Raw genomic sequence first — 20859 nt, 5'->3', positions numbered from 1 at the left:
CGTCATTGGGATCCCGCCTGTCGGGATTCTGGCATCAGTCTTATGAAGGCCAGGATCCCATACTGAATCCGGCTAAATCTAATAGCCTTAGAGTTCCGGAGGTGCAAGACTTTTGTGCGAGTCTGGACGTTGTTTTAAAGCATCATTCATTTACAAGGTAAAACCAGTTTGCCTTGCAAATGATTGCCCCCCCCCCCCCCCCCCCAACCTCCTCAGACCACCACCACCTTTCCTCTATATTTCTATATTTATGTATATAATATACGGTTGAAGGTAGAGCCTTCCTTGTACTTGGTGCTAGCACCACTCCCATCTGTAAATGACAAATAATAAGGGTAGGATAATCTAGTGGCAGTTGTAGAACTACTGGAGACATCGGAGATCTCTGGGCACCTTGACCTCCACCATTGCCTCAGGTTCTGCTGTAGCTGCCACAGAGCCAGGTAAAGCAGGGAGACCAGGGAGCTTCCCCAGAACCAAGACACAAGGCAGAATCAGTGGCAAGTTGCAACTCACAACTCCACTGCACATAACAGGGGCAAGTGCAAAACCCCTACCCCCTTTTGGTTCCTACCCCAAATATGTGTGATAGTAGGACCTGCTTCCTCTCAGCTCTGTTCTGATTATGGGAATGCGTGAGAGTGCTGCTGAACTTGGGGTGCTGGTAGAGGGGGTAAGTTTGCCAGCTGAAGGAGTCAACACGTGAGCAGCGTACTGGCTAGATAAGAACATTAGTACAAAAGATACATCTGTAAAGAAGTATATGCAATACTCATTAGGTTTTATCTACAGGTGGCGTGCTATAGTACTTATGCGAACACATCTTCACTTTATTGAAGTAACTCTTAGATACAATAGTCTGCCTTACTAGATTTGTACATCTATGTATGGATGTCTTTGGTGCATGTATTTCTATTACACCACAAAAAATCACATCAAACCACACATCTTACAGCAAAAAAACCTTTAGCAATATGTAGTTAAATGTGCATTCATAGTGACAGAGCTCTATTCCACTTTCATCATATACAGACGAAGAGAAACAGTGAGACCGGATGGGTGAAGTAACCCGATCACGTGACCAACTAGACGGAAGCAGGAAGTAGAGGTGAACGGTGTGAACGACGCTGGACACATGCGGTGAAGAGCGGACGCTGGGACACAGAGCAGGAGATACAGGTAAGACTCTGTAAGGCGGGTATCGGCACTACAGACAGTCCTGAGCAGGGCTGGAAGTTGTGCTTTTTGCCCGTCTAAGACTGTGACCTCCTCCTGGAGCATCGGCTGCCGAGGAGCGCCTGTAGCAAGGCGCCACCCCGGTACACGAATGTTCTCTGGAGAGGAAGGTCGGTCCGGAGTCCATACACTTGTCATCACTGCCTGGTCCCCCCGCTAGCATACCAGGGGTAGCCCTTCTACTAACATTGAGACGCACCAATCAGCCTGCCTATATAGGTCTTATCCCTGGTCTCATCAGTCACTCATTTGTTTTAGATCTTGACTCCAACCTACTCAGTTAAGACTGACATCCTACTACAGAGTGGTGGGACGCCACATTCTGTAGTGGACAATGGCCCTCATTCCGAGCTGATCGCTCGCAAGCTGATTTTAGCAGCAATGCAAACGCTAGGCCACCGCCCTCAGGGAGTGTATCTTAGCTTAGCAGAAGTGCGCTCGAAAGGTTAGCAGTTCAGCAACTAAAACATTTCTTGCCGTTTCAGAGTGGCTCAAGACTTACTCCTAGCTTGCGATGACTGCAGTCTGTTTAGTTCCTGGTTTGACGTCATAACCACGCCCTGCGTTCAGCCAGCCACTCCCCCGTTTCTCCAGCCACTCCTGCGTTTTTACCTGGCACGGCTGCGTTTTTTAGCACACTGCCTGAAAACGCTGAGTTGCCGCCCAGAAACACCCACTTCCTATCAATCAAACAACAAACACTCGAGCGACTGAAAAGCGTCGCTTGAGCTTGTGTAAAACTACAAAGTTTTGTATGAAAGTACTTACCACATGCACGCTGTGTACCATGCGCATGCGCAGAGTTGCCGTTTTTTACACCTGATCGATGCGCTGCGAAAATCGGTAGCGAGCGATCAATTCGGAATGAGGGCCAATATTCAAAGCACAATCAGTGTGTACTTCCTTGAAGTACATTTCAACCAGTATACCCCATATTCTATCCTTACCCCTGTATGTTATATGTTTATATGTTTTGAATGTATATCACATGTCATTAGCTTTTATTAAAAGTAAAGTTTTTTTGAAGTTACTAGCACTGATCCATATTCTTTATTACATCTTGTCACACCATTCAGGCACATTATCAGACCCCTTTCAGGTTAAATATACACACAACACACACTACAAGTATATGGTGTACAGAAACATAAAAAATAAATAAAAAAAACACATGATCGGTTTAAAATTATGTAATTAAGCATGTCCCCTGGCTTTAGTCAGTGTTCCCTTGTTATCTTATCATTACATGAGTTCTGGCAGGAACAAACTGTTTGCAAATTCTAATGACAACAAGAGACTGTAATTTCAGAATCTGCACAATTTATTAGTTACTCTACACATTTCCAAATAGTGACAGCTTGCAATGCTATACATTTTCTAAGACTATCATATTCTCGTGTTCAGGGCACTCTTACAAGAAAAATACAACAGACATTAGTTGCATTTTATGGTAAGACTCTCTAGATCATCACATTTGTGAAACCCAATCTTCTGTGTGTGGAACCTTCTAATTAACTCTCTGTGGAAAAGTTAAACACACTTTAACAATACTCGCAGTTCATGTTCCACCACAGATAATGCTAAACATGACACTTGCCCTGAGCAGATGAAACAACACCTTTAGTTATACCTGAGTAGAAAGAAAAACCCTTCTTACATAATATAATAGATTTGTAATGAGTTTAATATTTACAGGGTAAGCAAATGAAATGCGTAATTGTTAGGGAAATTAGGGTATACTCCGCAATTATTATTATCCTTTATCTTAAAATGGATAGCACTAAACCAGGTATTAGCAACCCAATACAATTCATGTTGCAAGTGAAGGATATCAGGTAAAGATTAAAGAACAGAATTGCAGACTGAAATACATATATTGGTATGCCATTCTATATAGTAGTACCAGGTGTGGATTGAAAGATAGTACACAGAAAGACAGTCAATAGGTCAAAGGGTCAAAAGGTCGATAGTTAAATGGTCGACATTGACTTAGGTCGACAGTGTCAAAAGGTCAATGGGTTGAAAAAGTTGACGTTCCAACAGTTTGCACAGAAAAGGTTGACACATGTTTTGGGGATATTTAACCCTATTTATAAGGTATGCGGTCAATTTGTCGGCTGTCGGGATCCCGTTGGTCAGGATACCAATGCTGTATTCCCCACTCTGGTGGTGGTCCAAGCCACCAGCCGATGGGAAAGAGATTAGTGTGGTGACCGAAGGTCATCACCAGGCCCGATGTGTGGTGAGCGGCGTCTGCTGACTGCCGGGATCCCGACAGCTGGGATATCATACTGATTCCAATTATAACTGTAACCCTCCCCCTAGTGCCAAATCCTAACCCTCTCCCAAATGCCTAACCCTAAAAATCAAGAAAAATTGGGGCATAATGAGTGCGGTTTGATGTACCGTTGCAGCATTTCCACGCCATTGCAGCAGCTCGCAGCAAATTGAATTGACCACTTAGAAGTTATATTGTTCTTCATTTCTTAAAAGAAATGTGCACAATTGCAGAGCTATACACATCTCCAGATGAGTACTCCTCTGCATCGGCAGCATACTGTACATGCCTGGTTTACAGCAAGTCACCATCATCAGGGAGCCCTTGCACCTGCCCTGTAGTAGGGCAAAATATATGCTCCTAATATGGGCTGTGTCTGCATATACAAGCACTTGCTGACTTTGTCTTTGTGAGAACGTCGTTTCACACCCCCATTCTACCGCTTTGGTCATTGGTGTAGATTTGATCAGAATGTGGTTGACTCTACCTTCCTTTATTTGAATTCACTCCTTTTCTTAGTGTGAATGTATATAAAATACACTACACAAACAGGTGTACGTTCATCTCAGCATCTGCCTCAATGACTCCAAAAGTGGGGAGAATAGATCATATATTTGATTTAACAATATTTATCTGGAACTCTTTATTTGTAGATTGTAGTACAAGCAATAAATCCATCATCTTTTAGTTTTAAACATACTGACTTAAATATATAATATAATAACAGCTATTATGCTGCACAAATAAATGATAGCTACTTCAGCATTACTACCATTGTGTATGTTGCCACACTACTTAACTATGTCCTGAATTCCAGGGTATTTACAGTACCATCCACTTACATTAAACACAACAACGTGTAATACCGTACATGTGTTTCGGTAGGATAAATATAATTTAGATTATCTCTGTCGTCATTGCAACTGTAAAGACAATAAATGTGACAAAATTAGAAATGGATAACTCCTTAACTCTTGAGCTATGTCTCTTCTCTGAAATATAATAAATCCTCTTTACTTTAATTCTGTTTAAAGTGGTTGATCCTATTTGAATCTTCTACTTCTTTTTCATCTGTTAAACTGTCATCTCATATAAGATTACTACAATGAGATTCAACAAGTAGACAGCAATCTAAATCACCAAACAAAGATTAACTTTTATATTTAGGCCAAACACCCTGCAGTGTAGATAGTGCATTAATATTGGTCAACTTCAAATCTTTCAGTATTACACATTAAATATTCTGATAGACAATTTTAATCCTAGTGAGAGTGTAAATGTAAAATCCCAGTTTGTAGGACACAGTGCATTAGCTTAATTCACCCAAGTTGCTTGGACCATTTTCATCCATTTTGCACACCTGGTTCATTTGCTGATGTATTAGTGCAAATAGAGCGGCATATTTAGTAAAAGACTTTTTCAAATATTCACAAAAAAATAAAAATGCAATAAAGCAATCTGATTGAGTAAATGCTCTGTGGCTTGGATGATTAGTATGCTAATTATAATTGCTAATTAACCAGCTAACACTAATGCTAGCAGGGCCGAAACTAGGATTTTCAGTGCCCGGGGCAAGGCAGTAATTTGGCACCCCCCTTTCCAAAAAATAAATACATAAATAAAAAAATAATAAATTAACAAAATATATATATATAAAAAAATTACACTACACAGTAGTACCCCTCATTATGCTATCCCACGGGGAAGAGAGAGAGATGGGAGAGAGGGGTGAGGGAGAGAGAGTAATCACACACATAAGTACATACAGTGCCCCTTACCTGAGTCCCACTCACCATTTAAGCAGGCTCAGTGACAGTGCGGTACCTTGTAGCCTCGCCCCCATTTCGGACTGCACCTCCGGCTGCACTATGACTGATGAAAGACTCCCTGCGATCCCTGTTAATCTGGCTCCACCTGACACTCCCTCCCTCTGCGGCTGCGGTTGAAAGGAACCGGATGCACTGCAATGGATAAACTGAAAGTAAACTACAGCCCTTGCAAGGGCTGCTGGGAACTATAGTTTATTTCCAGTTTGTTCACTACAAGGAGCTGTCCGCATTGCAGTGAAGAAATTTAAAATAAACTACAGTTCCCAGCAGTCCTTGCAAGAGCTGTAGTTTACTTTCAGTTTATCTATTGTAGTGCGTCTGGGTTCTTGCAGCCGCAGGAGGGAGTTAGGGGGGTTAAATTGACTGTCCTGGCACCCCCTCTGATCCAGCGCCCGGGACACATGACCCCGCCCCCAGTTGCGGCCATGGTGCTTTTACAGCCATTGCAGCCCCTTGCTACAGGTCACTGTTCTACACCAAAGAGGGAGGGAGATTCGGGCCTATTCACTGAAAAACCAGTTAAACCAATTGTTAGTGTTCGCTGCCCAAAGGGGAGAAAATTCCAACCTCTCCAAAGGAGGTCATATAATAGATCTTTAAGGCACAGGTCTTAACGGTAAAAGAATCCCACCCCAAATCTTTATCTTTAATTTATTTAAATATTTCATACAGTGATATAAAAAGGAGGTCATCATAACATACACGGCTTGTCAGGGTGAGATACGCATAGAATTTTGTAATGAGTTTCACAGGCACCCTGCCCGCTTCCTCAAAAGTGGTAATATTTATTCTTAGGAAGTTTAGCAAAGGCTTGTCAGATCACCGCTGACGTGGTTTTCCCAGAGCAGATGGCTCACTATTTTCTTTGCACAAAGGGGGTGGGACCGACAGCACTGATATGTGCAGTGCTGACCACAGCATCCTGAGGACGCTCTGATCGGCTGTAATGGCTGCAGAGTGCCTGTCTGGAGAATCTTGCTCCAGTGATACTGCAGCAGCAATCCTGGCTGCAGGATGCCTTATCAGTCACTCTGCTAGCCAGAAGCAAGGTCCCCAGGTGGCGGCGATGTTGACACCCAGAGAGCCCTGTACTCTTTGCGGCAGCACTGGTGGCTCACTTCTAGTTATGGTCCTACGTACGCTCTCCTTTCTTTTCTTCCCTCTATGCCTGATTCCCTCCCCATCCCCCCTATCTTTACCCCCTCTTTCCCTGTCTCTTCCCCCCATATCTCTATTGCTCACAGCCCCCTTTTTTATGTCACCTCTTTTCTCTCTTGCCTTTCTGTTTTCTCTCCCTTTTTTCCTCTGTATACTTCTTTTCTCTTTCTCACATAGGGCTGTGTTTGATAAATAAGCTGATTTGGTTGCTAGTTTATCTCTTTCCGCTTTATCTCTCTCTAATGCTTAGTACATCTGCCCCTTAGTATCTTTCTTTTAAAGTTTCTCTCTTCAGTTTAGGCTGACAAATCTTTTATTTTGTCTTTGCCTTCACCCCTCCCCCATGTTATGTGTGCTTACTTTGTTTTATATATCCTCTTAGTTATAATAAGGAGCAATTTGGCATCTCTTAAAAAAAAAGGGCAAGACATTAAGGCCACCAGCATTATGCTATACAAAACTGAAGTCTTGTTGCAGGCTCAATATGGCCATGTACCCCATCGCATAACAAAGAACACCCCTAATATTGAGCCCACTATAGCCCTTTATGTCATCACAAACAAACGTGTTTCCTAATATGATAAGCTCCAGCAAATGAGGCTCCTGGGTGCACCTGCTATGTATTTCCTTAACAGCATCATAACTCACCTGTATGTGCAATCACTGGGCTCTAGCTCTGTAAATATATGTGCCACGGCACCCACTGTAGGTGCACTTCACATCAAACTGTGGGGGTCAATCCGAGTTGATCGCTCGCTACGGATTTTCGCAGCGCAACGATTATGGCAGAACGGGGCTAATCTGCACGTGCGTATGCACTGCAATGCGCAGGTTCTAGCGACGCTTCCAGTCGTTCTGGCAGACACAAGGAGATTGACAGGAAGTGGGAGTTTCTGGGTGTCAATTGACCATTTTCTGGGAGTGTTTGGAAAAATGCAGGCGTGGCCGGGTGTTTGCTGGGCGGGTATCTGAAGTCAATATCGGGACCTTCATCGCAACAATTATTGCACAGAATAAGTAACTACAGGGCTGGTCTTGTTCTGCACAAAATGTGTTTGCTGCTGCTCGGCTGCACAAGCGTTCACACTCCTGCAAAGCGAAAATACACTCCCTCGTGGGCGGCGACTACGCGTTTGCACGGCTGCTAAAAGTAGCTAGCGAGCGATCAACTCGGAATGAGGTCCTGTGTGCTTAACTGCTTTTGTACAGCAGAGTGAATGATTTGCATATTGTTAATGACCAAACTAGTAACTCTATAGGTGCGAGTCTGCTTCTCTCATATTACTCCCATTCCTGACTGACTGCACCTGTGTCTCATAAATAAATACTCTATCCATTTTCTGCACAAATCTTTCCTGACATCTTCCATTCGACTTCAGCGGTTATATTTAGTCTCCTTTTTGGTCTTTTTGTCTTCTTATGCATTTATATCAATTAGACTTATTTTTTATATTGGCTTCCTCAATTTTCTCACTGCCAAGGATAATAGGACTGTTATAAAAATAAGTCTCCCAGGGCAGACGGAAGACACCAAGGTTCAGCACTTAAAATACAAAGAAATATAAAGCTAACATTGTGAAGGAAAGCGTTTTTTTTATGGTTGTGATATAAAAAAAACATCAATGAAGTAACAAAAAAAATAAGACTGAATGAAGCACAAAGAGAACAATTTTATTACATTTAACAATCTAAATTAGCCTAGGAATCTCATCCTAGTGTAGTAAGAATATTTAGTGTAGTAATCCCATCCTAGAAATGAAGCCCGCTAGAAAGGGAGGTGTACTGTATATTGAATGTTGCATCTGACTTGGTGATTGCAGTACCTGTTCAGTCAGGTGCCACATTTACTATATACTTTCAGCCTGACCGTTGAATACCCACCCAGAATTGGAAGAAGTCCAAGCTTTTAGAAAAGTGCATGCATTTGCACTTTGAATGTACATAAGAGAAGGCGCATGCATGAAAGCGCTGTGGTTCAATGGATCTAGAGTAAATAGATATTCAATAGGTCGAACCCTTATGGTCGACATGCAAAAGATCAACAGGGTCAAAAGGTCAATCATGCTTAAGGTCAACAGGGTCAAAATGTTGACATGGTCAAAATGTTAACATGCAAATGGTCTACATAGAGAAGGTCGACATACGTTTCTTAAAAAGTTTTTGGGATGCCATTTTGTAAGTTTCATCATATGTCACACAAATTAATGGCACCACACTTCAGGGGGGCAAAGCTACCTTTGCTCGCCCCAGGTTACTATTTCCACCAGTAGTCCACATGGATGATAAATGAAGCTAAAGTTGAAAAAAATTAAAACATTTAAAAAACCATTGTCATGTCGGCCTTTTGAACCTGCTGACTTTTTGTACCTGTCGACCTTAGACACAGTCAACCTTTTACCTGTTGACCTTTTGAGCATGTTGACCTTTTAACCATGTCGACCATATGGGTCGACCTATTGAATATATAAGTAGACACTGTCTATCCATTGTCCGGAACCCGTATAAAGTGTGCAGTTGAATGCATCTCAAGATGCATCTAGCATACTTGCCTACTCTTCCGAAAGTTGCGGGAGGATCACGATTTCTGGGGAAGCCCCCTGGACTCCCAAAAGAGCAGGCAGATCTCCCACATTCTGCCCGCAACATAGTAAAGCGGGCAGAATGGAGAGATAATCACCATCATTCTCATGCCCGTGGGAGGGGGAGGAGCTAAAGGATGCAATTTTGCAGCATTTTAGCCACACCCTCTGCCCATGGACCCAGGTTTCCAGGGGTGAACGCGGGGCTTGATGATGTCAGAGTCCAGCCCCTCCTCCCGAAGTTCTCTGCAGAGTCTCCTTTCCAGGAGAAGAAAGTAGGTAAGTATGGCATCTAGTCCAGGAACACTAGCATTGGCACCAAATGTAAGACAGCTACATGTGAGTATAATTACACCCCACGATTGCATAGAGATAGCACAGTGATATAGTTTGGCAAGTAATTGCCCAGGTCACTTAACTCCATTTGTACACAATATAATAATGTAATGAAGTAATGAAGAGAGAATCTAGGCTTATGCAGTATAATCAGTATACAATTATAGACCGATCTGCCAATAATCATTGAATTGGACTGATAATTGCATAGTGTGTAACCATGACCAACCACAAATCAGTCTGCCAGACATACCAAATCAATCAGCATGCCTGACAGATCTGATCAATGGGGATAATTCAGACCTGATCGCTAGGAAGCAATTTTTGCTGCTCTGAGATCAGATAGTCGCTGCCTACAGGGGGAGGGAGAATTTGCTGTGCACGTGTGCGATCGCATGTGTAGCTGATTTTGTGCAGTCTCTGCTTAGTCCAGGACTTACTCTGCTGCTGCGATTGTTTGCTGCTGATCGGGGCCGGAGCTGACGTCAGACACCCTCCCTGAAAACGCCTACGTTTTTCCGGACACTCCTGTAAAACGGTCAGTTGGCGCCCACAAACGGCCTCTTCCTGTCAATCACCTTGCGATCGCCCGCACACCATCCCGTTGCTAGACACCAATGCCCGGTGCTGCAGGCCGCTGGGTTAAATGAGCGCCCCCCCACCCCCCCATATCCCCCCGTAATCTCAGCACACATCACGCTGTGCTGAGCGGGGGTAGAGATGTGTGCTGAGCGGTTCGCTCAGCACACATATCTCCCCAAATCGGAACTTGAATAGAGCCCTTAAGTACCAACAGCTTGAGAGGTCAGCATGCAATCTTAGAAGTGTCAAGATAGTGCTGCCGTTAATCATCATTATCACTGCATATCACTGCAACTGTCTTCCAACTGTCTGTCCAGGTGTAAAGAGATACATGCAAAATGTGATGCACATAGACAGTATGGAAATGCATAGCTCATGTAAACAGTGTAAATATACTCCCACCTCTAAGTGAGCCTCTTTGTTACTGTCATACAGGTGTCGTGAGGATAGACACACACAAAAGCACTACAGTACATTGGTGATAACCATTGTAAAAATAGGGAATTGCCATACATTAGTGTATACTAAATGGTACATCTTTCTCTCTTCACTTTTAGCCAACAACTTGCGCTGACAATGAAACTTTATATTCTGTAACTTTCACTAATTCATTTCAAATTGTATAATTCCACACATTTCAGAGTTAGACGTCTGTCTGTTTTATAGTATTAGTTATGCATTTTTATACTGCTTGTGCAACAAAGAAATATGCATTTGACTGATTATTATGATGCATTCAGAAAGAGACCATTTTTGGGCCTGCGCAACTCAAGCCCACTATGTGCTACCACACTGAAGTGACAAAATAAAATTTACTTCTTTATGAAGTTTCTTATATTATAAATTTGTTATGTATGTGAAACTCACCTATAGTGTTAATAGTTTATATCTAAAATGTTGTTGTCTATTTTTTATATGCTAATATCTAATAACTGAGAATGAAAACGTGTCTTTCCTTTTGATATTGAAATGTTCATGAGATTACCACGGGCCAAGCATGCTGCTGGAGAACATGTTAGAAATTCCTTTCTTTTCTCTCTCTGTATATATATTATGTTACAAATTCTATTGGGTCCTAATTACAGGATCCTTTGATTTCTCTAATGTCCCCTGTGGTTCTCTTACTTGCGATGGGGAATCAGTATGGGATGCAATTTTTGCTGAGTGTTTTCCTACAATACAAATTTTACATAAATATACCATTCAGCTACTGGGGAGTTAGGTTAAATTTGTGTTGAAGATATAGAATAGACTGAACATCAGAACAGACTTAAAGGCCATTGACACTTAAAGATTATCTGTCCAAATTGTCTGGTTGAAACAAAAATCTGGTACTGTATGGGAGCAAATGACAAGTGACCATTTGCTCTCAAACACTGGAAAACAGACAAAAATGGACTTTCAGACAAATTGGTTAAGTTTGTTTCATTAAACCAATTTATCTGAACAACCGATTTTTGCCCATTTTCTGGATTTTGGGAGCAAATGGTTGATAGTCATTTGCTCTCAGACATTGACAGATTTTCTTTCCAATCAGCCAGATTGGACAGATAATCTTTAAGTGTGTAGGGTCCTTTAACCACTTGCCTGGCATGGTCGCATCAGATGCGACCATGCCTGCAAGTGCTTTATCTGACCTAGTGGCACAGGATGCCACCAGTCATATAGGGTTAGCAACAGCAGGGAAGGGAAACTTCCCTCCACTGCTGCTGTCAGAGGGACCGGAGAGTCCCTCTGCCTCCCTGCACTCTCCTCAGTAGCGGATCTTGCCACGGGCAAGCAGGACTTTGCCTGGGGCACCACCTTCCGGAGGGCGCCGGCGCCATCTGAAGGGCGCAGCACCATGGCAAGATCCGCTACTGCTGTGCCCCCGCTGCCCGCTGTGAAGGGAACTAGACGCGTAGCGTCTAGTTTCCCCTCGTGGAGAGGACCTTTACTGTGCGGTGCGCGATGACGTCATCGCGCACCACACAGCAAAGGTCCTCTCCACGAAGGGAACTACGTCATCGCGCACCGCACAGCATTTCAGCGGCGCTACTCTACTGTACAGGGGGCATAACTGACAACGCCCCCTGTATGAAGCCACGCCCCTATTTCCCACCCGGGTCGCAAAAAGGGCTACAACCGGCCCTGACTCTCCCCTACTGATGGCCGTGCTGCTGATCACTGCTAATCGGTCAGCACGGCAGGACAGGGGACTCCAGCGGCTGCATACTATAGCAACCGCTGGGGAGTGTAAATTAACCCTCCCAAGCCCCCCTGTATACCTGGAGGCTGTCCCGGCTTTCAAAATGAAAGCTGCGATGGTTGCAATGTTTCTGATGTTCTGATAGTCTCAATGTTACCGATTGATGTTTCAATGTTTGAAAAAATATATTTTTAAAGAAAAAATATATATTTTTGTTAACTAAAATCATTTTGGATAGGGTTAAATTCATGTTCTTCACCTAATTCACTCATAAAAAAAGCAACAATATCGGAGCGTTTTTTTTTGGGGGGGGGGGGGGGGAATCGTCCGTTAAGTGGTTAAAAGTCAGCAACATGCAGAAACATGCATTCATGTCATTTCATGGAACCATGCTTTCACTACATGGGAGTAACAATATAAACATACCTCTCACTCCATTCATGTTTCCACTTTCATAGTAGCGGGTTTATGTTTTCTTGCCACTTTTAAGGGTGAATTTGAGTGTTCCTTTCTCTAGATGATACTGCTACACTACAGTATGTCTTCCTGATACAAGTAGCATCAGTTTGATCACTTCAGCACTTGTGCTACAATTGTGCACACAGTAGTCTTCAGTTCAATTGTTACATAAAATCAACTAAGAACATTTTTTGTTTTCATGTCTAAAGCTGGGTACAACTATACAATTATTTGACTGATCAGCCTATTATTGGCTGACCAGTCTGATTTTGTGTATTGTGTAGGCATGAGTGATTTGACTAAAAGCTGAAAAAATTATCCAGTAACTCTTGGCTCCAACTATCCGATTGTTCAGAATTCCTGATCTATCTCACAATAATCTGACAATATATATTCCCTTTGATTTTCATTTTGATGTTTACCATGATCAGGGCCGGTTCTACACCTTGTGGCACCCAGTGCGAAAGTTTCCACTGCCCCCCCGTGACAAAACAGATAGTCAATAATGACCTCTAGTGTCTGTCACTGGAGCTGGCTGCAGCGGACGCCCACACAGCCCATGGCGTCTGCTGCAGCTGGGGAGCGTGGAGCGGGTAGGCGGTGGTGCCTGCGGGATGACTGCGGCTGCGCCCCCAGGCTGCAGCGCCCCGGGCTCAGGCACTGCTTGCCCACACCAAGAACCGCTCCTGACCATGATCCTTGTGTGCGGACATATGCAAATCCACCGTGGTCAACGCAGGCTGCTTATGTATTGAACCTTGTACAGTTCTGGAAATGTATATGACTCCTGTTTAAAACATCAACACATGTTATATTGTCCTTAAAAAGCAAATCAAAACAACACTTCTATGTGAATTTTCTGAAACAGCTCAAACCTTTAAACGCTCCCTGAAAACTCACCTTTTCAGACAAGCCTATCAAATTCCAGACCCACCCACATAACCTTAAGTGCTTCCCTATCTAATTACATCCTCTCTGTACAGTATACATAACATCACATATTTTGTCATTCTTTACTCTCACACACTCCTGACACTTGGCCAACATTGCGGGGTGATCATATCATACAACCCATTAAGAACCTCGCAATCTGGTGGACCATAATGCAATAGGTAGCATCTATCCTTGTGTATCAATGCCTATTTCCCTATAGATTGTAAGCTTGTGAGCAGGGCCTTTCTACCTCTGTCTGTCTGTTTTTACCAAATTTTGTTCTATTACTGTACTAATTGTAAAGTGCAACGGAATATGCTGCGCTATATAAGAAACTGTTAATAAATAAATAAAATACAGAATGGATGTTATTTAAAAATGAAGGTAGCAGTGGTCAATGGCTGCCAAACCAAACATGACATTTCTGTTGTATATTTCAAACAAAGGGGCATATTTGCCCCTGCTAATCCACCTACCACAAATCTCAGGGTATGGGGCCTAATTCAGCATGGATCGCTATTCAGAGAAATCGCAAATCGAGCAATTATTGAACGACTGCTCATGCATAGTGTTCACATTGCACATGTACGAGGGGCAATAGTGACAGATAATGGCCCTCATTCCGAGTTGTTCGCAGCAGATCATCGCATCGCAAACGGCAGAAAAACCTCAAACTGCGCAAGCGCAAAAGCGGAAATACGCATGCGCAAAGCTAGCGATACGACACTTGTGCAGAATTACTATAAGAAAATCTGCTCGTAATACACAAACGAAAACAGGGAGTGACGGAGGCGTGGCAGAGGCATGGCTTCGCAATCCTACGAAATGGGCGTGAAAGTGGGCGGCTAGTGTGGGAGTATGCATCCAGCAGTAGGCGTATTTTTGGCAAAAATGCGTATCCTATGTTAAAAGTACATAACAAATGTTCGCTATCTTGACGCAGCCGAAGAGTAAGTCTGCAGCTACTCAGCACTTGCGAAGTACTGTTACAAGTGTGTGGCTGCTCTAATTAGCAATTAATTAGCAACTGAATTCACCTGTTGAGCATTTACTCGCCAAACACTGCTCTTACAAAATAATACAAACAGCAATTATATGGCCACTTAATATTTGTATTGTTACCACAAACAAATCTGACACACTCACAAATAATGCACTGTATTTTTTGGACAAATAAAAATTAACTGATGTTAAATGCATGTTTTAATTATTTGTTTAATTATCTCAAATGTGACTAAACAAACTTATAAACTACATTAGCTAAATCTTCTCGACATAGACATATTCCTTTGTACATACCAAATAACATGAGCACCATAATGCAGCCTACATTTAATGTGACTTAATATGTTTGTGTTGTTTCTTTTTGGGAATATGTGTCCATATCTAATACTATGGCATGTTGCCCCTAGTAACCCAAGTTTTTTTTTTTTTTTTTCTTTTGTTTTTGGGGGGGGGGGGGGGGGGGTTTATATGGCCAATTAAGTGTTGTGCAAGGCATACAGATTTAAAATTACACTATGCAATGTTTGTCTTAATATTCTGATTGTTCCCTTGTTCCACAAATGTCAATATGCCATGTTCAAGTTTACAGGGCACAGTTTTCATGAGTGCATAACCTTTAATAAAACACACAAACAATTGTAAAGTAATTTTTTTTACTTCAAAAAAAGAACAAAATCAACAACACAACATGGCTACAAATGAGCATCACATACAGAGATGGACATAGCAGCAAGCAGATGGCATTGGCCAAATGCACATAGCAGAACCCAGTACTATGGTAACCCCTTCTTCTGACAAAATATGATGTTTTCAATTAAGTAAGTGAACCCCCAGCCAGACTAAACTTTTAGGGGAACTGAGGTAGATTCCGGAACAAACACACAAACACAAACATACACAGCATGCTAGGAAGAGGAAGATGGCTCAGGTGTAGGCACAAATAACTCACAGGCTACAATTTAAAGAAAACCTTTCACTTTGAGGGAGTTCTACATTCTGGCCACACAAGCCAAAATAAAAAAATACATCGAGGCAACATGTAAAACATGGGTGCTGCCCATCTGGAGAGACATCACTTTCTCTTTTTTTCCCCCGCCTGATGATGTTCTTCTTGGCTTGGTCTGCGGAGCGACCTTCGAGGGCCCTGCCCAGTGGGATGTTCTTCCTGGGCAGGGGGAGGGGAGGGAGCTGATGTGGCTGGCTCTCTGCCACTGTGGGCAAGGGAGACAGTGATGTCCTGGAGCCCTTGCCGAATTGAATTGGCAAGTTCATGGAAGGAGGAGGCGAGTTGATCTTGGCCCTGCCTGATCTCTGCCAGACCTTGGCAGAGTTGAGCTACACCTTGCTCCACACTGGTTCTGTGCCCAGTGAGCCGGACAGGTATCTGGCTTACCTCCCGGAGCATCCTGTCCTGAAAAGCATTCAGGCTCTCACCATACCTGGCTATTTCAGTCAGGATTTCCGGGATAGCAGAGGGTTGGGTGGGGGGGCCAGTTGGAATCTGGATGGGTGGGATTTGTGGTCCCACACTGCCAGACACACTAGGTCCCTCCACCTCAGCCTCAGCCACATAACCCTCCTGTGACTCTACCTGCTCACCCCCCTGTGCTGTGTTATGTGCAAAGCAAATGGAAGAATGAGTGGAAAAAGAGTAGAAAAAAACAATATGAGACTTTTGTATCCAAAAAAATGTAAAAATACAAATATGTGTGTAAACTTACCTGGCAAGTCATGTGCATGGAGTATTTCAGGCAGGTCCGTGTCCATATAAGACACCCCAACCCCCTCCTCGTAGCTCACACAGTCCATCGCTATCTCCTCAAGATCTGTGTATTCCACAGTGGCAGCAGGACCTCCCCCTGTTGCCCTCGAGGCATTCCACTCCGCAGACCTCTTGCCCTTCAGGCGGGATTTGAAGTCGGCCCAACTACATATGTGGTGAAAAATAGGGGCAAGGTAGCGTTAAATTATGAAAACCTGCTTTAATATATAGTACACATGTTATGCATTTGGTTGCTATAGGCAACATCACATCTAAGTAACTTTTTATGAATACTTGGCACAGAAAATGGACTGGCAATATACACTTACCGTCTTCGAACTTCCTGCGAGGTGCGGACTATTGAGCCGACTTCATTAACAGAATTAGTGATGTCCCTCCAAATTCTGTCTTTGGTTGCAGCACCCATGTTTTTGGGTCCTCGATGTATTTTTTTGCATGGCCTGTGTGACCAAAATCCGTAACTCCCTCTTAGTGAAGGCGGGCTGTCTTTTCTTTTTTTTTTGGAAGTAGCCTGTGAGCTATTGTCCTGACCTTCCTCACCATCTTCCTCTTCACTAGCTGCTTGTGTAGTTTGTGTTTGAGCTGCTAGTCCGGAATCACCCTCAGTTTCCCCACTAGCTATGTCTGGCAGGGGATTCACTCCTAACTCCAGGGTATCAGAAGAAGGAGTTTGTACAGTACTGGGTCCTGCTATTTCAGAGTCAGCATTGGCAAAGTAAAGCATCTGCCTCCGCAGTGCTAAGCTTCTATGTGCTAAAGCTGCCATCTGCTTCTGTACCTCGTCCATCTCTGCTGCCATCTACTCACGAGTAGCCATGTTGCTGGTGGCATGTGTGTATGCACGAGTGTTTAGCTATTTATAGCTGCGTGTGTTTTCCGGTGCGGAATTCCGTGCAGGTGTATATTATGCAAATTGGTCCACTGATTGTTGCACTGGCAATATAAATGCCCTGCATGCAGCCTGTGTGGGTGTGGGTGTATGCTGAAAATTACTGAAGCAAGGTGGACATTTCTGAGAGCACATTTCTGAGTGAGTAAAGAGAGTATTTTATATTGTTTCAGTACAGTTTTTTTATGTAATGTTCTCCTTTTCATGTATGTTGTGTAAGATTGTTGTATACAATGGTTTTTATTTTTAAAAAATGTTTTTATTTTATATATATGTGAAGACTAATATGTTTATGATTTGAAGTCATATCTGAATGATATGTATGTGTGTGTGTGTGTGTGTGTGTGTGTGTGTGTGTGTGTGTGTGTGTGTGTGTGTGTGTCCGCGGGTGCGAATCTCCGCCCATGAGAACTGTACAAACTGTCCTGCACATCAATGTATACATATCAATAAAGCTTATTACAGATGACACCATACATTTCCAACCAATCACATGCCGCCACACACTATAAATATAAGCCCATATATGGAAAACGCCATTGCCATGATGTGCGCAGCAGCATTCACGCGCCGCGAGCTGCGCATCCTGGTGGCAGTAATGGACCGCTGCGCAGGCCGCGCAGGGCCCTTTGTCCCAAATAGGGTAAAGCGCGAGGCCTACGCGGAGGTCCGCCGCTTATTGAGGACCCGCGTCCGCAGCAGGAGGACCATCATCCAATTGGAGAGGCGCTGGAGCGACCTCCGCAGGCGTACGCCGGACCTGTTGGCGGAGCTCCGCCAACAAATCCGTAACATACGTAGGCGCAGTAAGTAAAATATTACAGTACATAAAAGATTTTTAGCATAAACTTTGCCTACTTTCACGAAGTGAGAGTGTGAAAATTAGCACACTTACAATAAACTATTGTAGAATAAACATGACAGTGTGTGAGGGTAGGGCAAGCAGTACTGACTGTGTATCAAGGTGCTTCTGCAAAAGTGAATGTTGTTGTGCATAATTGCTACACAGGCTGTCAACTGAACCCAATAACTTGCTCAGTGGGTTTAATTTTATAATGTGGGAGGTTTTTGGAACTGGTGATGTTGCCTATATCAAACAATCAGATTCTGTATATTATCTGATAGAAGCAGCTTAATAAATGTTACGTATAATCTGATTGGTTGCTATGGGCAACATCACCAGTTTAAACATTTAACAAACTTATTAATGTTACCCCTGTCTCTTTAACATGGGACAGAACAGAGTAATAGGAATATGCTGATGTTATAAATGTATATGCTAAAACCTAAATATTACATATGTCGTTCTAGGGCGAGCACAACGGCAAGCTGCTGCTGGGAGCCCACACCAGGCCCCTTCTCAGGCCCCCTCCCCTTCTGTCTCCCCCTCCCCCTCTCCAGGCCACTCCCCCTCTTCTGCCCACACCCCCTCTCCAGCCCACACCCCCTCTCCAGCCCACACCCCCTCTCCGGACCACTCCCCCTCTCCGGACCACTCCCCCTCTCCAGCCACCTCCATCTCTCCGGCCCACTCCTTCTCTCCAGCCACCTCCCCCTCTCCAGCCACCTCACCCTCTCCGGCCCAATTCCACTCTCTTTCCCAATCCCCCTCTCCAGCCCAATCCCACTCTCTTTCCCAACCCCCCTCTCCAGCCCAATCCCACTCTCTTTCCCAATCTCCCTCTCCAGCCCAATCCCACTCTCTTTCCCAATCCCCCTCTCCAGCCCAATCCCACTCTCTTTCCCAATCCCCCTCTCCAGCCCAATCCCACTCTCCCGACCAATCACCCTCTCCGGCCCAATCCCACTCTCTTGCACAATTCCCCTCTCTGCCCCCTCCCCCTCTGTGTCCCAAAAATCCACTCCACCACCCTCACCCTATCATTCACAAACCCCCTCTGTTAGGTCCTCCCCCTTCCATCCTCTAACACAATTAGACCCTCCTTCCCCCATCCTGCCTCCTTCCCCCATCCAGCACCCATCCCCCATCCATCCAACCTTACCCATCCAGCCTCCATCCCCCAGCCAGCCACCTTCGCCGCCAACAGAATGGGCAGCAGAGGCCCCGGAGCCACTTGAGGGAGGTGGGCAAGTGGCAGAGGAGAGTAAGTTCACACACATTCCTTATTTTTTTTATTTATTCTTTTTAAAACACATTCAAATAAATGCAGTGTTGTACTGTGGGCAATCTTTTGTCAAGGTTAAATGCTTGTCTTCTTCATCATGGTATGGATGATGCATTTACATTTGTGTGAGGAACATTAAATGTACAGTGTCTACATCTGCAATGTTGAGGATGCCCACTCTGGGTCGCCAATCACTAAGCCGACAGGTTTGGCTGCACAACAGGGTTTGTATGTGATACATTATATGCAAAACATTTAGACCTGAGTGGTACTTTTTGTGTGGTTTTACTTTTACAATTGTGCCTGGGTATTGCAATATTTTCAAATTAAAGTCACAGGAGTCACTTTGTTAGGCAGGCTAAGGACACAGTGATTTGTGTTGTGAAAGTTACACTCCTGCTATTTAGGATTTTTACATTTATAAAGCTGTTTGACCTTATGTTGTAAGGCAGGCTTTCATGGAGTGTGGGCATGCTACGATATGTGGTCCTTCTGAAGATGTTGATATGCAGTGTGATGATGCAGGGCCAAACCCAAAAAAGATAAGTTGGCTTCACTCCAGATGTGAATGAATGCCAACATGGTGTTACATTTACTAAGATGGTAGTTCTCTTTAAGATGGGATGTTGCCCATAGCAACCAATAAGATTATACTTGTAATTTTTTAGACCCCCTTCTACAAGATATGTCGAATTTGTTTGGTTGCTATGGTCAACATCCCATCTTAAATAGAACTCCCATAGTAGTAAATGTACCCCATGGTGTGGTATACTTTAAAAAAAAAAACATTGCTGAGCAGGCTTGTGTGTTGTGTTGTTCTGCTACTGATTTATCCTTAAAACAGCCATGATGTAGTCACTTTGCCATTAAAGCAGGCCTGTCCAAACTGCGGCCCTCCAGCTGCTGAGAAACTACACATCCCAGCATGCCCTGACACAGCTTTTGCATTTTCTGACCCCAAAACTGTGTCAAGGCATGCTGGTATATGTTGTTTCACAACAGCTGGAGGGCCTCAGTTTGGACATGCCTGCATTAAAGTGTGCTTTGTTCCTTGCTTGTATAATAGGTAATGTGAGTAAGTTAGTAATGTTTATGTTGCCTCTAAATTTCAGATGTTGCAGTTGGAGATCCCACCACTTTTGCGGGCATTCTGGCCCCCATGCGGCAAAATCTTGAAGCCTTGCTGGCTAATGTGGACCAGCTGCAAAAATTTGCATATTTTTTAATGTAAATCATTTTATATTTTCAGTTCACAAAAAAAAAAAATATGACAAACAATAAAAACTATATATATTTCAAGTTAAGCGGGTGTTGTGTTTATTAATGCAATAAAGGAACAGCAGATTGGCTAGCAGAAATTGATTACCTTAAACATTTCACACATCTAACGTAAGATTTAAAAAAAAAAATACAGTTAGGAGGTTATTGTCTAAATAAACATGTAAACACCTTCATTCACAAACTAAACCTCTACACAA

The 20859-nt window shown here is 43.5% G+C and overlaps 1 long non-coding RNA gene across 1 annotated transcript; it reads left to right on the top strand.

Moving 5' to 3' along the window:
* The first annotated feature begins 1034 nt into the window (after positions 1–1034).
* Positions 1035–20645, top strand: LOC135050722 (uncharacterized). Its single transcript, XR_010241766.1, has 3 exons — positions 1035–1179; positions 18567–19360; positions 20494–20645. It is a non-coding gene; the product is annotated as an uncharacterized LOC135050722 (long non-coding RNA).
* Positions 20646–20859: the final 214 nt, after the last annotated feature.

This window comes from Pseudophryne corroboree, chromosome 2, assembly GCF_028390025.1.
Source record: "Pseudophryne corroboree isolate aPseCor3 chromosome 2, aPseCor3.hap2, whole genome shotgun sequence".
Classification (NCBI taxonomy): Eukaryota; Metazoa; Chordata; class Amphibia; order Anura; family Myobatrachidae; genus Pseudophryne; species Pseudophryne corroboree.
This window is presented reverse-complemented; position numbering and strand designations above follow the sequence as displayed.